Genomic DNA, 23,800 nt, shown 5'->3' with positions numbered 1-23,800 from the left:
AATCAGAACTCTACCCAGCTTTACCAGATGTTCCCGTACTGACTGTTTCAGTGGTGACAATTTTAGCCCATTTAACACAAAAACACTGACCACTGCATGACCAGCAAACACAACTTTGAACAGCTGTTCACACAGAAAATCATATTTTGCATTACAACACAAAAATATGAGTTTCGGTTCTGACAATTCCTAATGTTTCATGCTGATTCTCAGACTTTGGGACACGTTTACTTCAATAGGATGGGATCTGACTGCTGTCCATGTGGCCATGAGGGACGGGGATGCAGTCTCACTTTCTCCTCTAAAATGCGGGGGCGTGGCTATAACGAGGCTCCGCCCACACACCAAAACTGTGTTTTGGTAGTGACGTAGTGACGTGAAACTGTGGGGCAGTTTTTACTTAAAGTCTTTCAGCTTCGCATTAAAAGAAATAAGATGTTTTGAAGCGCTGTCGCCTCACAGCGAGGAGGGCCTGGGTTCGATTCCCCTGCCGGGTGACCTGGGTCCTCTCTGTGTGGAGTTTGCATGTTCTCCCCGTGTCTGTGTGGGTTTCCTCCGGGTTCTCCGGTTTCCTCCCACAGTCCAAAGACATGCAGTCAGGCCAATTGGACGTGCTAAATTGCCCCTGGGTGTGAGTGACTGTCTCTCTGCCCTGCGATGGACTGGCGACCTGTCCAGGGTGTATCCTGCCTTCCGCCCGATGACCACTGGGATAGGCTTCAGCACCCACCCCGCGACCCTGAGGGAGAAGTGGCTTAGAAATGGATGGATGGAAGATGTTTTGATGAGCAGCATTGGATTTATATATATATATATCGCGTTTGTCAGAAGAAAACCTCGTATCTCGTATGTGTAAATTTCATGATGATCGGTCAAACAAAACTGACCCAAAACGACCTGTAAAGAATTCTGGTTCCATTGACTTCCATTAAAAGTAAAGTAGGTTTTTTCCTTCTCCTGTGAAGTTCCCATTTTGGAGATACGAGGTTTCCTTCAGCCGACAGCGATACGAATTATTTTCATGAGTAAATGTAGGGGTTTGAGTTTAGAACACACACCCAATAAAAAGAAACCTATAAATGATGATATAACGTGTATTTACTGTGTATATAAACACGTTCCTCCATAGTCCAGTGTGAGGTGTGAACAGAGCAAATCAGAGTCTTTACAGTGGTGGTGATGGGAACCAGGTGTCGCCATGACGACAACACAGATATAGACACTTTACCATCTAGAACCACCAGAGAACCTACTCGAGTCTGAGCTTGTATGGAATGTTGATGATGGGAAACTGGAAAACCTGATTTATTCAGAACCGTTCACTGAAGGAACTTTATGTGAGGAACTTTTAGAGGTGGACGTCTGGTTCCTATCACCACCACCGTGCTCAGCTCTGACTGTGAGTTTATCTAGAACAGGGCGTTTCACTCCAAACCGCTCTGTTCACAGCTGAACCACTGGATTATGGAGGAATTTTGAAAACTGGGTGGAGTTGCCCTTGAACCGTTGTTCTTGCTTTGTAAGTGAAGCGTCGACCTGCTGGGCTGAAAACAAGCCCCTCCTCTTCCTCGCCGTCATCACGCCCCCTAAAGCTTCAGCACCCTCGCCTATTGGACAGCTCCGGGGCCTGGCTGTGACCACGCCCCCTGCTGGCTCTCCCGCAGGAACGGCTCGTCCAGGCTGCGGTCAGATGCGCCGCGCGACGGAATGAGCTGCGAGGGGCTCGAGGATTGAAGGAGCGCGTTTTTGGAGTCAGAATAAGAGCCTTCGTTCCTCCTCTTCCTCCTCCTCCTCCTCCTCTCTCAGGCCTTCGCCGCGTCTGGATCTCAAGGTTACCCGCTCAGGCCTGCGTCTCTCCGGGATGCGCGTCTTCCTGGCGACGCTGCTGTGCGTGTGCGCAGGAGGTGAGGCTCATATTCACTCAGTCACTCTGTTATTCCTCGCCGTGATCGCGTTACTGAATCTGTCACTCGGTCTCCTCTCCGTCACTGAGCGCATCCCCGCGCTCTTCTGCGGCTCGGGCGCCTCCTCAGTGCGGCTCCAGCGCGTGCATGTATTTTTCAGTCTATTTAGTCCTCTGGATGCCTGAAACTGGCTCTGCTAGCTCGTATGTCACGTGGAAGCGGGCTGACCTCAAATCTGCCCGCAGAGACTGGCCTGCAGATGAACAAATGACCAAATAAAACACTAAATGCAGCCCTTTTGTCAGCAGTAGTTTGTTCTGTACCGCACTGTGATGAGCTCATTCATTCATTACGTAAGAACCGAGCACAGCAGGTGTTTCTAATAAAGTGGCCAGTGAGTGGAAGTATATGGTAGGTGTTTCTAATAAAGTGGCCAGTTAGTCGAAGCGCAAGGTGTTTCCAATAAAGTGGCCAGTTACTGGAAGCACAAGGTGGGTGTTTCTAATAAAGTGGCCGATTAGTGGAAGCACAAGGTGGGTGTTTCTAATAAAGTGGCCAGTTAGTGAAAGCCCAAGGTGGGTGTTTCTAATAAAGTGGCCAGTTAGTGGAAGCACAAGGTAGGTGTTTCCAATAAAGTGGCCAGTTAGTGAAAGCACAAGGTTGGTGTTTCCAATAAAGTGGCCAGTTAGTCGAAGCACAAGGTGGGTGTTTCCAATAAAGTGGCCAGTTAGTGGAAGCACAAGGTGGGTGTTTCTAATAAAGTGGCCAGTTAGTGAAAGCCCAAGGTGGGTGTTTCTAATAAAGTGGCCAGTTAGTGGAAGCACAAGGTAGGTGTTTCCAATAAAGTGGCCAGTTAGTGGAAGCACAAGGTTGGTGTTTCTAATAAAGTGGCCAGTTAGTGAAAGCACAAGGTTGGTGTTTCCAATAAAGTGGCCAGTTAGTGGAAGCACAAGGTGGGTGTTTCTAATAAAGTGGCCAGTTAGTGAAAGCCCAAGGTGGGTGTTTCTAATAAAGTGGCCAGTTAGTGGAAGCACAAGGTAGGTGTTTCCAATAAAGTGGCCAGTTAGTGGAAGCACAAGGTTGGTGTTTCTAATAAAGTGGCCAGTTAGTGAAAGCACAAGGTTGGTGTTTCCAATAAAGTGGCCAGTTAGTCGAAGCACAAGGTGGGTGTTTCTAATAAAGTGGTCAGTTAGTGGAAGCACAAGGTGGATGTTTCTAATAAAGTGGCCAGTTAGTGGAAGCACAAGGTATGTGTTTCCAATAAATTGGCCAGTTAGTGGAAGCACAAGGTTGGTGTTTCTAATAAAGTGGCCAGTTAGTGAAAGCACAAGGTTGGTGTTTCCAATAAAGTGGCCAGTTAGTCGAAGCACAAGGTGGGTGTTTCTAATAAAGTGGTCAGTGAGTGGAAGCACAAGGTGGATGTTTCTAATAAAGTGGCCAGTTAGTGGAAGCACAAGGTATGTGTTTCCAATAAATTGGCCAGTTAGTGGAAGCACAAGGTTGGTGTTTCCAATAAAGTGAAACCCTAAAGGACCCTCTGCAGGCTGGGGGTAAATTCCCGCCGGCGGTTGGATTTGTAAGGTGATGTGCTTTAAGGCGGCTGAGTTGTTTTGTGTGCTGTAACTCTGCCTAAATCACAGTTACCCTGAACTGGGACGGAAATAGGAAAGGCCGGTAATCTCAGCCTCCCTCGCAATCTCTCCGGGATTACCGGGTCGCGCGTGAGGTGACAGGACACGAGCGCGGCAGGAATATTTAATCTCGTAATCGGTCAGGTTTTCTTCGGGCATTGTGCACAAACTGAGGTATAGTGTCTTTGTGTTGAGGGGGATCCAACCCCTCAGCCAAACCCCCCCGAGGGTTGATGAAATCTGGACCTTAAGTAGACATCATTTTGCTCTACGTGGGAAAAAAGCACTTCTATCCCCCCAGAATTGCAAATTGTATTAGAAAAAATGTCCAAAGCTGATCCTCTGGTCACTGTGGGGTAGGTGGGGAACAGCCACATTTGCACTCACTCATACAGAAGACCACCACACACAGCAATACACACGGTTGCTGAAAGCCAGCTGTTCCTCCTCTCACCAAAACACAGCCAGCAATTACAATTGTGCTGTAGTATTTGTGTCGTTTATTGAGTTCTAGGTGGCAAAAATGCCACATAAACACCAAAGTCATTTCCTTAGCTGGTGGTTACCTTGGTAACCAGCGAAAACAATTATTATTAGTAGTAATTACACGTTACTGCGCTGTGCAGTGACTGACATGTGACGTAACAAGCCCTTAAGCCTCTTTTCTCACTCGGAGGGCCTCGTGTAAGTGGGTAATGAATCAGCTTTCACTTTTTAACTAGCAGAGAAAGTCACCTGTAGTGAGGGTAAAGCGTGTACTGGCCACTTTATTAGAAACACTGACCTTGTGCTTCTACTAACTGGACACTTTATTAGAAACACTGATCTTGTGCTTCCACTAACTGGCCACTTTATTAGAAACGCCCACCTTGTGCTTCCACTCTCTGGCCACTTTATTAGAAACACCCAACTTGTGCCATCGCTAACTGGCCACTTTATTAACTGGCCCCCTCATTGCTGGGATTTTTACAACGGTCAGTGTCACTGCTTGGTTGAAAGTGGGGAACCACCCAAAATATCCAGACAAGAGCAGATCTGTAGTCAGGAAGTGGCCACTAATGAAGGCCTAGAGGACGACGCTAACAGATGATCTGCAGTCTCTATCTACTACAAGAGCGGGGTTTCTGATAAAGTGGCCGGTGGATCTTGTTATCATGGTGCGGTTTTGATTCAGCCTTAATGTCTCCTGTTTTTTCTTTTTTTTCAGTGAGATGTCTGCCTGTGCTGGATGTGAAGGTCAGAACCCATCATTTATATACATTTATTGCTGTATACATTTATATATTCATGTCATGTTTTGACATGCATAAATATTATAAACTGAAAAAAAGTGCTGCTCTGATTTCACGAGGACTAATCACGGTGTGTGATGTGTCCTCAGGGGAACAGCTGTCTGGAGGATGCCAGCATGAGGACAAACGCCAATCTGCTGCTCCCAGGCTGTGATGGACAGGTGACAGGTTAGTCTGTGACTCCGTCCACCAGCATCCCCTTTGTTAAACGTCAGGAAAGATATTGGTGTTTTGTTCAAGTCAGTAACCATGATTTCAGACTTTAATGATAATACAAACATTATAAAACTTCTAAAATCACTGCAACACCCCCTACAGGGGCTTATAGCTTTATGGTGCATCATACTGCTGTTATTGTATGTAGTATTTAACCCATCCTAGAGGAGGAATCAGTTACTTTCTACAAAAACCATGCTTATAATACATTATGAACACATGTTTGTATTTATTATGTAAGGTGTTAAAAAGATGGTCATAAATATTTATAGAAATTCATTACACTTTATAGCCATTTTTATTATGCATTATGAATGAGCCCCAATGAGTCCAGCTTGCATACTGCATTGTAAACACACAGTGAGCCATGATGTGATATGATGGCCATTGTTTGAATGAACATTAGTCTAATTTGTGTCACTTATAGTTCATAAATACAACTTATAAGTTACTATAATTTGATTGTAATATCATGTCTGTCAATAATAATCTATATCTCTTTCACTTTATTTGAAGCTTGCATAGTATGTTTACAACGTTACAATGCACTATTCAGGCCTGAGTTGAATTTTATAATGCATTGTGTTGACAGTTCATTATGCACTCTAACAAGTGTAATGCATTTTCATAAATATTTTTAACCAGGTTTGTAGTGCTGTATGAATGTCATGGTTCTAATGTATTTTGATTATAAATGTCAGAGTTTTTATGTGTTTTAGCTATAAATGTCTTGGTTCTTTTGTGTTTTAGCTATAAATGTCTTAATTCTGATGTATTGTAGGTAGAAAAGTCTTCATTCTGATGTATTTTAGCTAGAAATGTCCTTTTTTTGATGGGCTTTAGCTAGAAATATCTACGTTCTTTTGTGTTTTAGCTAGAAATGTCTTCATTCTGATGTATTGTAGGTAGAAAAGTCTTCATTCTGATGTATTTTAGCTAGAAGTGTCCTGTTTCTGATGGCTTTAAGCGAGAAATGTTTTAGTTCTGATGTGTTTTAGATAGAAATGTCCAGGTTCTGAAGTGTTTTAGATAGAAATGTCCTGTTTCTGATGGGCTTAAGCTAGAAATGTTTTAATTCTAATGTGTTTTAGCTAGAAATGTCTTGGTTCTTATGTGTTTAGCTAGAAATGTCTTGGTTCTTATGTGTTTATCTAAAAATAGCTGGTTCTTATGTGTTTCAGCTAGAAATGCTCTGGTTCTGAGGCATATTAGCTAGAAATATCTTGGTTCTGAAGTGTTGTAGCTGAAAGTTTCTTGGTTCTGAAGTGTTTTAACTAGAAATTTCCTGGTTACAATGTGTTTGTCAGAAATGACCTGTTTCTGGTGCATTTAGCTAGAAACATGTTGGTTTTTATGTGTTTTAGCTAGAAATGTTATGGTTCCTAACTGTTTCAGCTTGAAATGTTCTGGTTCTGAGGCATTTTAGCTAGAAATATCAAGTTGGCATGATTGCATCTTGCAGTTCCTGCAGATTTTTCAGATACAGTTTCATACTGTGAATCTCCAGTTCTACCACATCCCAAAGGTATTCTATTTGACTCAGATCTGACTGGGACAGCCTCAGAAGTGCACTGAACTCACTATCATGTTCATAACATCAGTCCATTAGAAGAAGGTCAATTGTGGCCATGAAGAGATGCACATGGTCAGCAACAATATTCACATAGGCTGTGGCTTTAAAGCAATGATTGAAACAAAGTGTGCTGAGGAAACATTCCCCACCCCATTACACCACCTCCACCAGCCTGGACGGCTGACATAAGGCAGGTTGGGTCCATTGATTATTTCTGTTGGTGCGAAATTCTGACCCTACCCTCTGTGTCCTCTGTGTGTCTCAGTAGAAATTAGATTCATCAGACCAAGCTATGGTTTTCTTGTCCAGTGTTGGTGAGCCTGTGTCAACTGCAGCCTCAGATTCCTGTCCTTGGTTGAACAGAAGTGGAACTCAATGTGGTCTTCTGCTGTTGTAGCCCATCCACCTCAAGGTTGAATGTGTTTATGCATTCTGAGATACTTTTTGTCCTTATCATAATTGTACAGCGTGGTTATCTCAGTTTTCGTAGCCTTTCTGTCAGCTAGAACCAGTCTGGCCATTCTCTGCAGACCTCCTTCGTCAACAAGACGTTTCCATTCACAGAGCTGCCGATCACTGGATGTTTTTACTTTATTGCACCATTCTGAGAAACTCAAGGGATTGTTGCTTGTGAAAATCACAGGAGATGGTCAGTTTTAGAAATACTCAAACCAGCCTGTCTACTACCAACATGATCAAAATCACTGAGATCACGTGTTTCCCCCCATTCTGATGGCTGATGTAAACATTACTTGAAGCTGTTGCACGTGTGTGCCTGATTTTATGCACTGCTGCCACGTGATTGGCTGGTTAGATATGTGCGTGAATGAGTAGGTGTGCAGGTGTTCCCAGTACAGTGCTCAGTGAGTGTAGATTCTAATAAACATGATGCTCATGGAAAATGTTCTACGTTTCTCTGCTACTATAATAATAATAATAATAATAATAATGCTAATAACAATCTCATAGCTCCACTTTTTACCCCATTCATCACTGGTCAGTTTCTGTCCACAGAACTGCTATTGTCCTTATACTGTTTAGACTTTTTAAGGCTGGAGAAACTACATACTACATATACTGCATGTACTGTGTGTTTGTTTTTGTTTTCAGATGAGCTTTTGACTGATGAACAGAGGCACCAGGGTCTTCTGAGAGAGCTACAGGAGCTGGCTGATCATGGTCAGTAATGCACGAACAATTTCAAATAGAATCCAAAAGTCTGATGATGCTATAGATGCAACATCACACAGCTCAACATGCTTGGTGGAGAATGCTAACTGCTAATTCTGTTATGTCAGCGAACAGATATCTGTGTTAGCTACCATAACATCATCATGGCAGGACCATGGGAGGACCACCCTACCCACCAAGAAGGGGAGACAATTGTAATCTTTTAGGCTGAAACTTTAATGCAACTAGTTATATGTTGTGACTTGCCTGCAACATAATTTCCCTGCAACTTAACAGTTACACATAGCAACTCATAAACAATGGTTGCGTGCAACACATTCAGTTACTCCACTAAGGTCCACTGCAGCTTGTATTTTAGATACCCTGTATCATTCTCACTATGAAGTCCTCCATGAGGTGTAAATTACAGTATTTGCAGAATTTGTATCATCTTTGTTTTTTATCCAGAAATTATCAATAAATTCTTATAGTTCATATTGTTTTCTTTCTATACTTAACAGCTGCAATCTAACCCAAATTATTCTGAGCTCAGAAAATGAAAAACTACCAATCTTGAGACACTTATGCATCTAAAGTTGCATGAAAGTTCTTCTACAGAGAACCCATTGAAATATAACAATTTTCTGCAGTTTGAGTTTAACAAATAAAAAATGAAAACACAGAATTAAAAATTTTCTACAGGCCAAATTTTTATTTTATTTTCCCTAACGTGATAAATTAGGTAAATAAATGGTAGTTGTGAATTAAAATGTACAGACGGGTGTTCTCCATGGAGCACGTGTGTCAGGTTCCAGTCCTCGTGGGCTGAAACACTGTAGACTTCAGCGCACTGCCTCATTAAACACCCCTGATTCAGCAAACTAGCAAATTCCTTTGTGAACTGAATTTACAGTGTCAGATGAGGGTAAACACTGGCCTGGAAGGTCCCCTGTTTGACGTAGAGCACTTGTATTTAGACCAGAGGCACCCAAAATGTGCTGCACTATACCAGTACAAATATATTCACCAATAATGCATGAATGAGCAGCACGAGCATCAAACAAAGTGAAGAAGAGACATCATGTCATGTTTATTGCCGTATAATCAATCGCTTTTCCTTCACTGTAGCGTCCTATCTGAAAACAACTAACTCTAGAATGGTGTGTTATTCCCTCAGAGAGAGAAAGAGAGAGGGAGTATGCTCGGGAGAAGGAGGGATACGAGCGCAACGAGACAGGCGACGAGAGCAACTGGGAGGACGGAGAGGAGGAGAGCATGATGAGGGAGGAAGAAGGCTGGGGGCCGGAGGAGGAGAGACGGAGGGATGGAGGCAGGATGGAGGTGGAGAAACAGGGCGACGAAGAGGAGGATGAGGAGAGTGCCCGGGAGCTGGAGGAGCTGCTGGCCGAGGAAATCCGGAAGAAAGAAGCGGAGAAAGACGAGAAACGAAAAGACGACGAAGAGCTGGAGGAGCTGCTGAAGGAGCTGAAGAAAAAACGGTACGAGGCAACGAAAGAGAAGGAGCAGCAGAGGAATGTGGCAGGAACAAAGGAGGAAGAGGGAGGAGGAGAGGAAGAGGAAAAGAAGAAGGAGGTGGAGAAGCTGGAGAGGGAAAGGTAGGAAGAAATATCAGCCTTTCGTGATTTAGAAGCATAAGATTTTTCAGGCAGACCATAAAATCCCCGTACCATACATTTTAATCGTCTGTGATATTTCACGTTCTGTATGTCTTATCAGTCTTTAACAGCTGTGTTTTAAATAGCTAGTTAATATTAAAACGTAGCTCAAAATAGAAAGTAGTATCTTCTTTCTTCTGTGATTTATATACAATTCCTGTTTGTTTGATTTTTATGTGTTTTAGCTAGAAATGTCTGATTCTTATGCAATTCAGTTAGAAATGTCCTGGTTCTGATGTGTTTTAGCTAAAATTATCCTGGTTCTGATGTGTTTTGATTGGAAATGTCAGATTATGTGTTTCAGCTAGAAATGTCCTGTTTCTGATGGGCTTTAGCTCAATGTCCAGATTCTGATGTGTTTTAACTAGAAATGTCTTAGTTCTATTTTTTTTAGCTAGAAATGTCTTGGTTCTGATGTGTTCTATCAAAAAATTTCCAGGTTTCGAAGTATTTTAGCTAGAAATATCTTGGTCCTTAAGTGTTTTAGCTACAAATATCCTGATTCTGAAGTTTTTTTGCTAGAAATATCCTGGTTCTGATGTGTATTAGATAGAAATGTACTGGTGCTGATGTGATTTAGCTAAACATATTCTGCTTATTGTGTGTTTTAACTAGAAACATCTTGTTCTGATGTGTTTTAGCTAAAAATTTCTTGGTTCTGAGATATTTGAGCTAGAAATATCCAGATTCTAAACTGTTTTTGCTAGAAATATCCAGGTTCTAAACTGTTTTAGCTAGAAATATCTTGGTTCTTATGTGTTTTGGCTAGAAATGTGTAGGTTCTGAAGTGTTTTAGCTAGAAATGTCCAGGTTTTGAAGTGTTTTATTTAGAAATATCTTGGTTCTTTTGTGCTTTGGCTAGATATGTGTAGGTTCTGAAGTGTTTTAGCTAGAAATGTCCAGGTTTTGAAGTGTTTTATTTAGAAATATCTTGGTTCTTTTGTGCTTTGGCTAGAAATGTCCTGGTTCTGATGTGTTCTGGCTGGAAATGTGCTGGTTCTGATGTGCATTAGCTGGAAATGTCGTAGTTATTGTATGTTTTATATAAAAACATCTTATTCTGATGTATTTTAGCTAGAAATGTCCATGTTTTGAAGTGCTTTATCTATAAATATCTTGGTTTTTGGTGTTTTAGCTAGAATTGTCCTGATTGTTCTTTGACTTTCCTAAAATGTTATGGTTAATTTATGGTGTCCTGGTTTTTGTCTCTAAAAAAACTGCCCTGATTTTTGTGATTTAGCTAGAAACATCCCGGTTCTTTTGTAGTTTAAGCCTCACACCCAATTTGTCAAATTTATATTTTCAAAGCAAATAGAGTAAAGGTGTCTTTGGACCTGCAGGGAGCGGAGCGAGGAGATGAGGAAGAATGAGGCGGAGCTGCTGGAGGAGAAAGAGAAGGTAGAGCGAGAGCTGGAGGCGCTGAGGCAGCAGGAGGTGGATGGAGAGAAGGCGAAGGAGAAGGAGAGAGAGAGGGAGGAGAAAGAGGAGGAGCTGCGGGAGCTTCTCCGGAAGATGAAGAGAGTCCAGGAAGAGGAGAGGAAAGAGAAGGAAGGGGAGACGCAGGAGGTGACGCCACAGGGGACAGAGGGAGAGAAGGAGAAAGAAGGAGAAGGGGAGGTGGAGGGAGAGAAGGAGAAAGAAGGAGAGGGGGAGGTGGAGGGAGAGAAGGAGAAAGAAGGAGAAGGGGAGGTGGAGGGAGAGAAGGAGAAAGAAGGAGAGGGGGAGGTGGAGGGAGAGAAAGAGAAAAGCGGAGAGATGAAGGAGCCTCAGCAGAAGAGAGAGATGGAGAAAGCGAGTGATGAGAGGACGAGGCAGTTCGAGAGAGAGAGATACATGGAGGAGGACAGAGAGCGTGGAGAGGGCGAGGAAGAGGAGGATGAAGAGGAAAAAGGAAATGATGGTGATGAAGATGAGGAAGATGAAGGAGAGGTAACGTTCTGGACTGGAGTTTCAGTATAAAGTCAAAATTGCAGTATTACACTAAACAAATGTAGAATGTTATTGAAATACATTTACAGCTTGTTAACACAATACAGATGCAACTAATACATCAGATTACAACAATACAAATGTGGCTTAATGCAGAACAGATGCAACTGCATGAGCGCAACTTGTTAACCCAGTACAATTGCAATAATTGTGTATAATGCAATACATACGCCTTATTAATGCAATAAAAATGCAACTGCACCTGTATTGCGTTCAGAAGTTGCATTTGAATTGCATCAATTGCATGAATTGTGTTATAATGTTGCATTGTAGGCCTATTATTACTGTCAGAAACATTAAGAGACAAATGAAGTGCCATACAGATGCAACTGCACGAATGCAACTTCTTAACACAATACAATTGCAAGTCTATGGTGCAATACGTACTGGTTGTTAATACAATAAAAATGCAAATTCTGAATGCAATACACATGCAGCTGCACACATGTAGTGTGTTAACACAATACAGTTGCAACTCCATCCATCCATCCATTTTCCAAGCCGCTTCTCCGTCAGGGTCGCGGGGGGGGGGGGTGCTGGAGCCTATCCCAGCAGTCTTCGTGCGGAAGGCAGGACACACCCTGGACAGGTCGCCAGTCCATCACAGTTGCAACGCTTTAATGGCAACTCTTTAGCAATAAAAACAGCTTATTAGTGCAATACAAATGTGACTTCTTAATGCAATAGAGATGCAACTGCATGGATGCACCTTGTTAACACAGTACACTTGCAAGTCTATAATGCAATAAGTACTCTTTATTAATGCAATAAAAATCCAACATATTTAATGAGGTAAAGTCATATATTTAATGAGGTGAAGTGATATATTTATTGAGGTAAAGTCATATATTTAATGAGGTGAAGTGATATATTTATTGAGGTAAAGTCATATATTTAATGAGGTAAAGTCATATATTTAATGAGGTAAAGTCATATATTTATTGAGGTAACGTCATATATTTAATGAGGTAAAGACATATTTAATGAGGTAAAGTCATATATTTAATGAGGTAAAGTGACATATTTAATGAGGTGAAGTGATATATTTAAGGAGGTGAATTCATATATTTATTGACAAAGTGATATATTTATTGAGGTAAAGTCATATATTTATTGAGGTAAAGTCATATATTTATCGAGGTGAAGTCATATATTTATTGAGGTAAAGTCATATATTTAATGGGGTAAAGTCATATATTTATTGAGGTAAAGTCATATATTTAATGAGGTAAAGTCATATTTATTGAGGTAAAGTCATATATTTAATGGGGTAAAGTCATATATTTATTGAGGTAAAATCATATATTTAATGGGGTAAAGTCATATATTTATTGAGGTAAAGTCATATATTTAATGAGGTAAAGTCATATTTATTGAGGTAAAGTCATATATTTAATGAGGTAAAGTGATATATTTAAGGAGGTGAATTCATATATTTATTGACAAAGTGATATATTTATCGAGGTAAAGTCATATATTTAATGAGGTAAAGTCATATATTTAATGAGGTAAAGTCATATATTTATTGAGGTAAAGTCATATTTAATGAAGTAAAGTCATATATTTAATGAGGTAAAGTCATATTTATTGAGGTAAAGTCATATATTTAATGGGGTAAAGTCATATATTTAATGAGGTAAAGTCATATATTTAATGGGGTAAAGTCATTTAATGAGATAAAGTCATATATTTAATAAGGTAAAGTCATATATTTAATGAGGTAAAGTCATATATTTAATGGGGTAAAGTCATATATTTAATGAGGTAAAGTCATATATTTAATGGGGTAAAGTCATTTAATGAGATAAAGTCATATATTTAATAAGGTAAAGTCATATATTTAATGAGGTAAAGTCATATATTTAATGGGGTAAAGTCATTTAATGAGATAAAGTCATATATTTAATGAGGTAAAGTCATATATTTAATGGGGTAAAGTCATTTAATGAGATAAAGTCTTATATTTAATGAGGTAAAGTCATATATTTAATGGAATAAAGTCATTTAATGAGATAAAGTCATATATTTAATGAGGAAAGCTCATATATTTATTGAGGTAAAGTGATCTTGGCTTCCAAAATTCGTACTGCCTTCAAGGTGCCTCAGTGTAACTTCTGCACCATTTAAGGTGGAACGGAAAATTGAAATGAGAAGCTGGCGAGGAAGAAACTGCATTTGATTGTCTCTTAAACCCACAACACGTCAGAACACATACGCTTGTGCGCAAAAGTTTGTGCTGGAAAGTTCCTTTCCAGCAAAACCTCCGCACCTAGAAATCAGTTAAATAGCAAATAAAAGAAAAGAAGTATAGAAATTTATCTGTAATATTTGCAGAGAAATGTCATGTTTAAGTGTGTTCCCATGTTCTCTAGTAGCGAGGATGTGTTTGTGTTGTGTTTACAGGAGTTGCTGGAGATCGAAGCTCAGCTGAGGAGAGTCGCTGCAGAGCTGAGGGAACTGCGCCGGGGTTAAACACACACCCCCAACCACCCTCCCCCCCTCCACAAGCCATAACGCACATGCATATATATATATATATATATATATATATATATATATATATATATATATATATATATTAGCTGTCAATCACATTAGTTAGTGCAATTAATCACAATGAATTACATTTTTCTCCTATTTATAGAGCAGAACATTTTGTTGTGGCTACAGTAGGGGACAAAACTAGCAAAATATATTCATTACAATTAATAAATCAAAGCTCAACAAAAAGTCTTGCAAATGGAGGCTGAACCTGTAAATAGAGTGAATCCAGCTCATTGACGTCCAGTGAGAGCAGCAGTGGCTGCACGTTCCAACCAGTCAGTGTTTATGGATGATTCTACTGAACTGGTTCAAAGGCAGAGCTGAAACGCATTTGGGACTTTTAACTGAACTTGGAATTTAGACTAAAGTTCTTTTTCTTTGAGTGACCATATACCTTAATTATGTGTATTTTATTAAAACTAATGATTGAATATTTCATTTTGTCGCTAGCAAAACAATCATAACTCTACCCAAACTTTACCGAATGTTACAGTAGTGACTCTTTCGGTAGTGACCGTTTTAGCTCAAAAACACAAGTCAGTACATGACAAGCAATTACAGGTTGAACAGCTGTTCATACAGAAAAATCATATTTTGCATTAAAACACTAAAAAAGTGATTGATTACAGAAAATATGCCAAGTCTTAATGTTTCACGCTGATTTTCAGACTTTGGGACACATTTACTTCAAAACAAAGGGATCTAACTGCTCACCATGTGGCCATGAGGGACAGGGATGCAGCCTCACTTCCTGCTCTAAAATACAGGGGCGTGGCTAAAACTAAGACTCCGCCTACAAAGTAAAACTTGTTTCGGTGGTGACATGAAAACGTGGAACGGCAATTTTATATTAAAAATTAAACTCATGATAAATCTAAAAATTTCAGCTTCACTTTAAAAGGAAAAACAAGAATAAAAACTATAAATATATAAAGTATAAAGTATAAAATATAATTTAAACTATCTGAAACCTAGGAGTATAGGGATGGATGAGAAAGTATTTATTAAGAAATAAATATGATTTTTATATATTTATCTTCATTATGCATAATATTTGCAGATATCTCAGCTCTGAATACTTCATTGTTTAATAAATTGCGTTTTCACTGTGTGAGCGCAGTTTGAACGAATACAGTAGAATGATCTGTGTACATTCAGTGGTTCAGCTCCTCCGTGATTGTAGCCTCTGGCTCTCGTTCATACAGCTCGTGGGTTCTTGTTATGGTGGAGGGGAACTGGAGCTCTGCCAAGCAGCTGCTTTTGTTAGTTTGCTGCTTGTTGATTTATCCAAGCACTGTCCAACGAAGTCCGCTGAAGGTGCCCTGCAGTGCTAACGTCACTAGTATTACTGATATTAGTGCATCAGTATTCTTGCGTTTCACGTGACATCACACTGTATAGTCACTGCCTTTTTTAGGGCCGAATCAGGGAGTGACTGCGCTGTGCGATGCCTTTGGCTGTGCTTTGTGAAAGATTCACCCTCAGGACGCGACAGAAGCCGAGAAACACATACCTTTAATTCAGTGTTTTCACTCCAGGTTTGGAGCCACTGCACTGTATAGTTTAATGTTTCTCTCTGCTGTTCACATCTCGTTCAGCTCAAGAAGGGATTAATTAGCTGATAATATGAGGAATTTTAACCAGGGAAGCCACAGTTATGCAGTGCAGGCGTTTCGGAACTGGAGCTGAAATCTGAACTAACTGCACTAGCAAACTTACAGAATCATGTCACAGTTTTCCGACCTGCGACATTCAGTCTGATATTTAACGTTTATGTTTCTCCATTTAAACATCATTTAAATCAGAAACAGAGAGTAAAGCTATAGCGGGGGTCTGCAGCTCTGTTAGCGGGGGCGACTGTTTATCTCTCAGCTGATAACATCAGCTAAAGTTCTCTAAAGGCCAGTATTGTTCACATCTGTGTTAATTAGCTGATGTCGTTTCCCTCCTATGATCACAGAGTTTATCTCCTCTTTATGCAACACCATGGGAAACTTTACCCACCCTGACGAGAAGAGCTGGTGGGCTTCTGTGCTTTTAAATGCTTTGAGAGAGTCTCCAGAATAGGGACTGTATATGTTTTATATATATATATATATATATATATATATATATATATATATATATATATATATGTATATGTAATCTGTCAGTTTAAGTGGGAGCAGGAGTTTAGGGAGAAACTGTATCTCAGCCTATGTTACTGACTTTGTGGAGGTCACATTTTTTCTCTTCCAAAGTAAGGAGAGTCATTTTTATCCATCTTTCACCTCTAGTTGCGTTCATGAGGAGCAGTAAAGCCAGAAATCCCAAATATGTCGGCCACAACAGAAAAATCATGTATCTGAAACCCTTGGATGTGCTTGGCTTGTAAATGATGCTTCAGGCTGAGTTTACTTCATCGGTAACTCTTCACAAGAGAGCCATCAATGACATTGACTATTTAAAAGCTGTATTTGAACGTGAGGGCTACAATCGCTGCAGCTGGGCTTCAGCCTGGAACCTGGACAGTACAGCGAGTTTAATAAGGTAACGACTTTGATTCCACAAATATTTATTCATTCCGTCTCTTATGTTCTACTCTGCTTTACAATCTCGTCCACTGATTATTGTGATTGGCCGTGGGCTGTGGGTGGGAGGTAGGACGCCGAAAAGTCCCTGACGCCAGCAGATATAACCTCAACATGTAGATGATGTGGATGTTTACGATGATGAACTAAAGCAAACCAAACTCTCCTGTAAATATCAGCTCTGAATCTGAGATTAGAATAAATAATTGTTTTACCAGCTCATTCCAAATCATCAATAATCATCGTTTTATGAATGAATCAGGTTATTAGCTGACTAATTAATACAATAATTCTTTGTATTTGTTTCTAAGCTGTGGATTAATGGAACTGTTGCTTAATCTAGGTGTCAATAATCGATAGCAGTGGGTTGAGTAACGATGTTGCGTGTTGATTTTTGTAATAACGTGTTAATGTTTGTGTTAGATTTTCAGTGTAATCTGTCTGACTGTGTGATAGTGTTTCTATATGACGCTGCGTGAGGTTCGAGTGCTTTCTGGCTCCAACACTGTTCGAACGCGGTCAGACTGTTAAGGGGGAACCGAGCAGGTGCCATTTCAGAGGGGAGAATGTGTGTGTGTGTGGTGGGATGTTAATGCAGTGTGATAAACAGGGTCCTCACACACCTTCACAGGGTACTTGGTTTGTGTGTGTATGTTAGGTTTGTAAAAGCTCAGTGATTCAGTGCATCAAGAAATCTCAAAATTCTCCACGATTAAATTTGAGGAAAAGATTCAGGGCTTCATTTCACAATTCGATTTCATCACCATTTGATTCTTTGGATGAGTGAATTTTCAGGGCTCATCATGATTTGATTTAAGTCGATTCTGCAAAAATGATTCAGAGCATCACGGAATTTTCCAATCCACAATTCAGTTTGTTTTGATTCTTTAGGAGACGATTCAGTGCATCATGAATTTCCAAATATAGCTACAATTTGGTTTGATTTGATTCTATAGGAAATGATCCAGTGCATCATGAAATCTCAAATAGCACTATGATTTGATTTTCACTGCAGTTGGATTAGATTTGATTCTTTAGGAAACGATTTGGCACATCATGAATTTTCAAATATTACTAGGATTTGATTTGATTCTGTAGCAAATGATTCAGAGCGTCATTAAATCTTACAGTCCAGTTTAATTTGAACGGATTCTTTAGGAAATGATTCAGTGCATCATGAATCCTCAAATAGCACTATGATTTGATTTGATTCAGTAGAAAATGATTTGGTGCTTCATGAAGCTTTGAATTTCGCTGCAGTTCAGTTTGATTTGATTCTTGAGGTGATGATTCAGCGCATCATGAATGATCAAATTTCAGCATGATTTTATTCAATTCTTTTGAAAACAGTTCAGTGTGTAAAGAAATCTTAAATTTTAGGATGATTCTGAATTCTCAGATATCACTAGAATTAGATTTGATTCTTCAGGAAATGATTCAGTACTTCATGAATTCGCAAATCTCACTTCAGTTCAGTTTGATTTGACTCTTTAGGTAACAGTTCAGTGCATCATGAACTCTCTAAATTCTCTGCAGTTCACTTTGAATTGATTCTTTAGGAAATGATTCAGTGCATTGTGAATTCTCAGATTTCACCACAGGTTTATTAGATTAGATTCGATTCTTTAGGAAATGAATCAGTGTGCCATGAAAGCTCAGATTTTCCCGCAATTTGCTTAGATTTTATTCTTTTTAGATGAATTTTTCATTTAAACATGCATTGATTCTCATCATGATTTAATCAATTTCGATTCTTTTGGTCACGACCAGTCAAAAGTTTAGACCCGTTACTCACAGATGACCTTTCCTAATTTTTAGGGTAATATTTTTGTCATTTTTAAATACAGTAGTCAACACACTCTTGGCCATTCTTAAGCAGCTTCATGAGCTACATGTAGATCAAATGTACCTTTAATAAGGTGAGTCTGAACCTTTGACTGGTAACGCATGTTTAAAAACACTGAATACACAAGTGTTTACACAGTAATATAGAGAATAATACAGTACACCAGGCAAAACAGACTCCGAATTCTTCGTCCAGCCTCAAACTAACATTCTAAAATTGATGCAGTTGAATCACTTTCAATAAAAACCTTTAGTGCGTAGAGTTTTATGGCATTGGTCCCCTCAGAAACGGTCACTGCTGGTTCTCTCAGTACTAAACCAGCCACGGAGGATGAGGCAGTCTGTTCAGACAGCTCCTAAAGCCATCACACACACACACACACACACACACACACACACACACACACACACACACACACACACACACACACACTGCTGAGTAACATGGTGAGCTGTGTCCATTCAGTTTTTGTATAGTTTCAAAATAAGTCAAATCAGCCAAGAAACAGCACCCTCTTGTGGACAGGAATGCACTTTTCCCCTATGGTCATTATTAGGACTGGGTATTGTTCAGTATTTCAGGGCTGACACCAAAACCAAAACACAGACTTCAGTACTGATTCCTGACGATACCTTTTCAAAACGTCCTTTTAGATGCAAAAAAGTTTAGCTACCTGACGCAATACTAAATTTAAATTTATTTATTCCAATTTCCCCGCCCACAAAAGGTCCAGTGTAGACTGTGGAGGCTGTGAGGTGTCAGGTCAGGTGTTTTTCACACCACTTCATACATCTTTACGTATTAACGTCCGGCTCGATATTTAGGACTCAAAAGTTCTCAAAATCAACCTCATACTGATGAAGAGTGAAGATATGATGATGATACTAAGATTCACTCACATTCTCAGAAGACGCGTCCTTCACCAAGTTTAGACCGAGTTCTCGTTGAGTACTCTTTAAATCGCCAGATTCATCCTCTCGGGGAAGAGGTTCAAAGCACAACCAATGCTGCAAACTGTTCTTCCACATGTCACAAGCAATTACACACTTCCACCAGAGAGGTCTCCAAATCCCAAAATCTTACGTATTAAACAGCTCACGCCAATAAGGCTTATCAGCCAGTCGTTAGTCTAGATCTTGGAACAAGCATGCTGATTGGCTCTCTGGTCACTGATAAGACAGGCAACCGCTGGACACATTTGAATCTTGTTCATTTAAAGCATCATTTTTTAGTGCGGTACTGAAATTTGGTAAATTTGGTATTGTTCAAAGTACCGTTAACCCTCTTTTGCTCAGTGTTGCTTCAGAGCAACAAACCCATTTTCCTCACTTAACAATGACACAATACATGTTTATTGTACATAAGGATTAATATTTAAGGGAAGACTTTGAAAACCTTCCTATTTGGTCACACTGTCTCCTGGTGGGCATTTTCAAGCCTGTTTTTGGCTTGTGGATACAGTTTTGTTGCGCTCCCTCAGGAAAGCAATTATTTTGTATCCATGCATATGATTGACATCTGTGAGAGTGTGAAGTCGTGTTTTTATTATTTGTTGTCATACAAATATTTTTTATGCTATTAGAAATTGGTGAAACATGTTGCCTTGAGGCAACATTGTGCAATAGTGGAATGGATTTAGCCGGTAGCAAGTGATGCAGCCACACTGCAGGTTTTGTTTAGTTTTTCATTTAGAATTACTTTTTATTTTAAATTATTTTGTGTTTTTTGTTCATTTTGGAAACATTGAGAGACAAGAAGCCCCTCCTGGTCAATTATGTTATGTAGTAGTCAGCAGCCATTAGAAAATTTCAGAAAATGAAATTTCCATTCAATTACTTATGTTTTTTTTAGGTTTTAGCATTTTTCTGTTATTTTAAATGATTGTTTGGTGTTCACAAATATTCAGGTAAAAAAAAAAAAAATCTGTATAACCCTCAGAATAGTCTTCCCATTGTTGCACAATGTTGCCTCAAGGCAACAAATCCCAAAAGACCCCTGCATATATTGTATTTCCCAAAAATTATTTTTTGATTTTAGTTATTAGGCCCATCGCATCCAGTAGAGGGTTAGGAAAATGAATGTCAATACCCAGTTCTAATTATTATAGGGTCATTATGAGATTATAGGGTAGGATATGAAAATGTCCTGCAATAAATGCTATAAAAATGTATTTAATGTACCACTGACACTTTAAAGCCAAGCATTAACATATTATGAAAGCTAAAGTAATAATTTAAAAATGTATTTTTTATTCCTTAAGTAATAGTAACTCTACTAACACCAAAATATGAAGTTATATAAACCAATAAGTAGGATCTTGATAATAATGTAATGAATGTATTTTTAATAAGCTAACGAAACTGTATAATATTTACAGATAAACTGAATGTGTTATTCGTGATTTAGTGAATATATTAATATTATTTAGGGTCTTTTTTTATTGAAAATGACGTAAGTAGGTTTACTCTCCTGGAATTGTCCAAACAAAGTTAGCTTGGCTAGTGGCCACCAGTTAGCATGACTGCATTTGCATAATGCCAAATTATGGCCATTCGCTTTAATTTACTGTTAGGAACATGAGCTTTTTTGTCATGAGACTAGTTGCATGTTTCAAGTTGTCATGCAACTTGACTGACATATACTGAAAGTTGATTGCAACACATTCAGTTACTGTTAGCATTAGCTTGGTTTGTTAACGTAGCTGGTTACAGTTTGAACGTTTAAAAGTTTATCATGATCACATGATGCCGTCTTTTGATTGGCTGTTTCAGAAAACTGGTTTCATGAACTTGAGACACTTGCAACTGTTGCAGCCGAGTTTCAAATGAGTTGCAGGATGCTTCACATTAGTTTCATGAAGTTTTCAAGCAACTAAAGCTGCATAAAAGTAAAAGTTTACTAGTCCAAAATTATTTTTGTTATTATTGCTGTATATTATATTTGCATCACATAATTATTTAAATATTTGTGTATTTACAAGGTGTCTTTATATCGTTATTCACAGCTATGTTATACATTACATTGACTTTTTATGTTTATTTCAATGTAATAAACGAATAAAAATGTGAAGGACTTTTTCTTTCTTTCTGCAAAACAAGACTGGACACTAGCTAAAATTCATATCCTAGTAACAAAAACACTTGGACTGAAAGTTTGGACTCTGCACTTTCTGCACAATTTGTTTGCTTGTTTTGTTGGGCTACGAGTCAGAAACAGTTCATATAATCACGGTGTATTTTTCTTATCGCTGATGGTAACTTCAATGTTTAAAAGTTTAATGGTGAATTATTGTTACCAGCTAATACAAACAAATTCAGGAGGATCTGACTCTGGTCAGTGGAAATGTATTAGAGCTTTATGGGCAGGAAAAGGAAGAACTGTGGGAGGGAAGGTGCCCTGCTGGAGTGTGAGACAGTGTGCCTGCTGTGTTTTTTTGAGACATTTCTGAGTGAATCAATAAAAACGCAGTGAAACGTGAACCATTCTTGTTGTCTGGACTCTTCATTTGTATTGCTAAAATACACTCACCGGCCACTTTATTAGGTAAAATGAAATTATTGTTAATAAAAGTTTGGACCCCCTTTTGTCTTCAGAAATGCCTTAATGCCTTAAAACTGACTTCATTCTTCGGGGCACACTTTCACCCAAGGTGTTGAAAATGTTCCTCAGAGATTTTGGTTGGTTATTTGAGTTACTGTTGTCTTTCTATCATCTGGAACCAGTCTGCCCATTTTCCTCTGACCGCTCACATCAACAAGGCGTTTTCGTCCACACAACTGCCCCTCACTGGATATTTCCTCTTTTTCGGACCGTTCTCTGTAAACCCTAGAGATGGTTGTGTGTGAAAATCCCAGTAGATCAGCAGTTTCTGAAATACTCAGACCAGCCCGTCTGGCACCAACAACCACGCCACGTTCAACGTCCCTTAAATCACCTTTCTTCCCCATTCAGATGCTCGGTCTGCTCACTTTCAGTTTCTCAAAGCATCTGAAGACACACCTCCAAAGGTCAGTCTTAGAAGCTGGTTGAACTTCCCAAGACCCAGGCAGAGGTGAACCCTTTGGGGCCTTCTAGGCCTTCAGTGGAAGGCTAATCACTTCTGGCAACTAAAAATTGTCTTTAATGTTTAGCTCATTTTATTCAACAGATTCATTCATTCATCTTCTTAAACCACTTTTAATCAATTAACCACTTTTCAATCATCCATCCAAGTCAAGGTCAAGGTCAAGAGGCTTTTATTGTCATTCCATCTATGTACAAGTACACAGTGGAGTGAAATTACATTCCTCCGGGAGCAACACGGTGCAACAAGGAACAAAAAGTACAAAGTACGAACGTGCAGACATCATGTGCAAACAAAAATTAAACTAGAAACAAATACGATAAACAGACATTAGACACAGTAAACAGAGAGGACAGTGCAGCACCGACACAGCACTCATTCTGGACATGAGGTTGTGGAATAAGGTGCAGAGATATTAACATGCTGTGATCTGTGAGTCACGCAGTCTGATGACGGACATGAACACAGCAGTTACTGAGGTTGAAAAACCTGAGTAAAACAGTGAAAACACAGTGTAGCAGCAATGTTCCAGATAGTGCAAGTAGAGCCTCAAACGAGGCGTATGTGTGGAGTGTGTGTGTGTGTGGGGGGGGGGTTAGCTCAGTCTTTGTGAGTTTAAAAACCTGATTGCTCAAGGAATAAAGCTGTTGCAGAGTCTGGTAGTGGTGGCACGGATGCTCCGGTACCTTCTGCCAGACGGCAGTAATGAAAAAAGTCAGTGTGAGGGATGGACGGGGTCGTCCACAATGCTGGTGACTTTCTGGATACAACGTGTGGTGTAGATGTCCATGATGGAGGGGAGAGAGACCCCGATGATCTTTTCAGCTGTCCTCCCTATACGCTGTAGGGTCTTGCGGTCTGAGGCGGTGCAATTCCCAAACCGAGTGATGATGCAGCTGCTCAGGATGCTCTTCACAGTCCCCCTGTGAGGATGGGAGGGGGGAGATGAGCCTTCTTCAGTCTCTGCAGGAAATCATTGAATTCAGGTGTTCCAGTCACTTCCATGGCCGCAGGTGTATAAAGCCGAGCCACTAGGCCTGCAGACTGCTTCTACAGACATTAGTGAAAGAATGGGTCGCTCTCAGGAGCTCAGTGAATTGCAGCGTGGTACTGTGATCGGACGCCACCTGTGCAACAAGTCCAAAACAATGTCAATCGCTACAGACCTCCAAACTTCATGTGGCCTTCAGATCAGCTCAAGAACAGCGTAGAGAGCTTCATGGAATGGGTTTCCACAGATGAGTAGCTGCATCAAAGCCTTACATCACCAAGTGCCGCCACTGGACTCTAGAGCAGTGGAGACGTGTTCTCTGGAGTGACGAATCA

The 23,800-nt window shown here is 39.8% G+C and overlaps 1 long non-coding RNA gene across 1 annotated transcript; it reads left to right on the top strand.

Annotated features, from left to right (window-relative positions):
* The first annotated feature begins 11,210 nt into the window (after positions 1 to 11,210).
* LOC108443016 lies at positions 11,211 to 21,890 on the top strand. The gene is made up of 2 exons (XR_005131729.1): positions 11,211 to 11,391; positions 13,855 to 21,890. It is a non-coding gene; the product is annotated as an uncharacterized LOC108443016 (long non-coding RNA).
* The last annotated feature ends 1,910 nt before the right edge of the window (positions 21,891 to 23,800 follow it).

Source organism: Pygocentrus nattereri, chromosome 17 (assembly GCF_015220715.1).
Source record: "Pygocentrus nattereri isolate fPygNat1 chromosome 17, fPygNat1.pri, whole genome shotgun sequence".
Lineage (NCBI taxonomy): Eukaryota > Metazoa > Chordata > Actinopteri > Characiformes > Serrasalmidae > Pygocentrus > Pygocentrus nattereri.
Note: the sequence above shows the minus strand (reverse complement) of the source record. Positions and strands in the feature narration are given on the sequence as shown.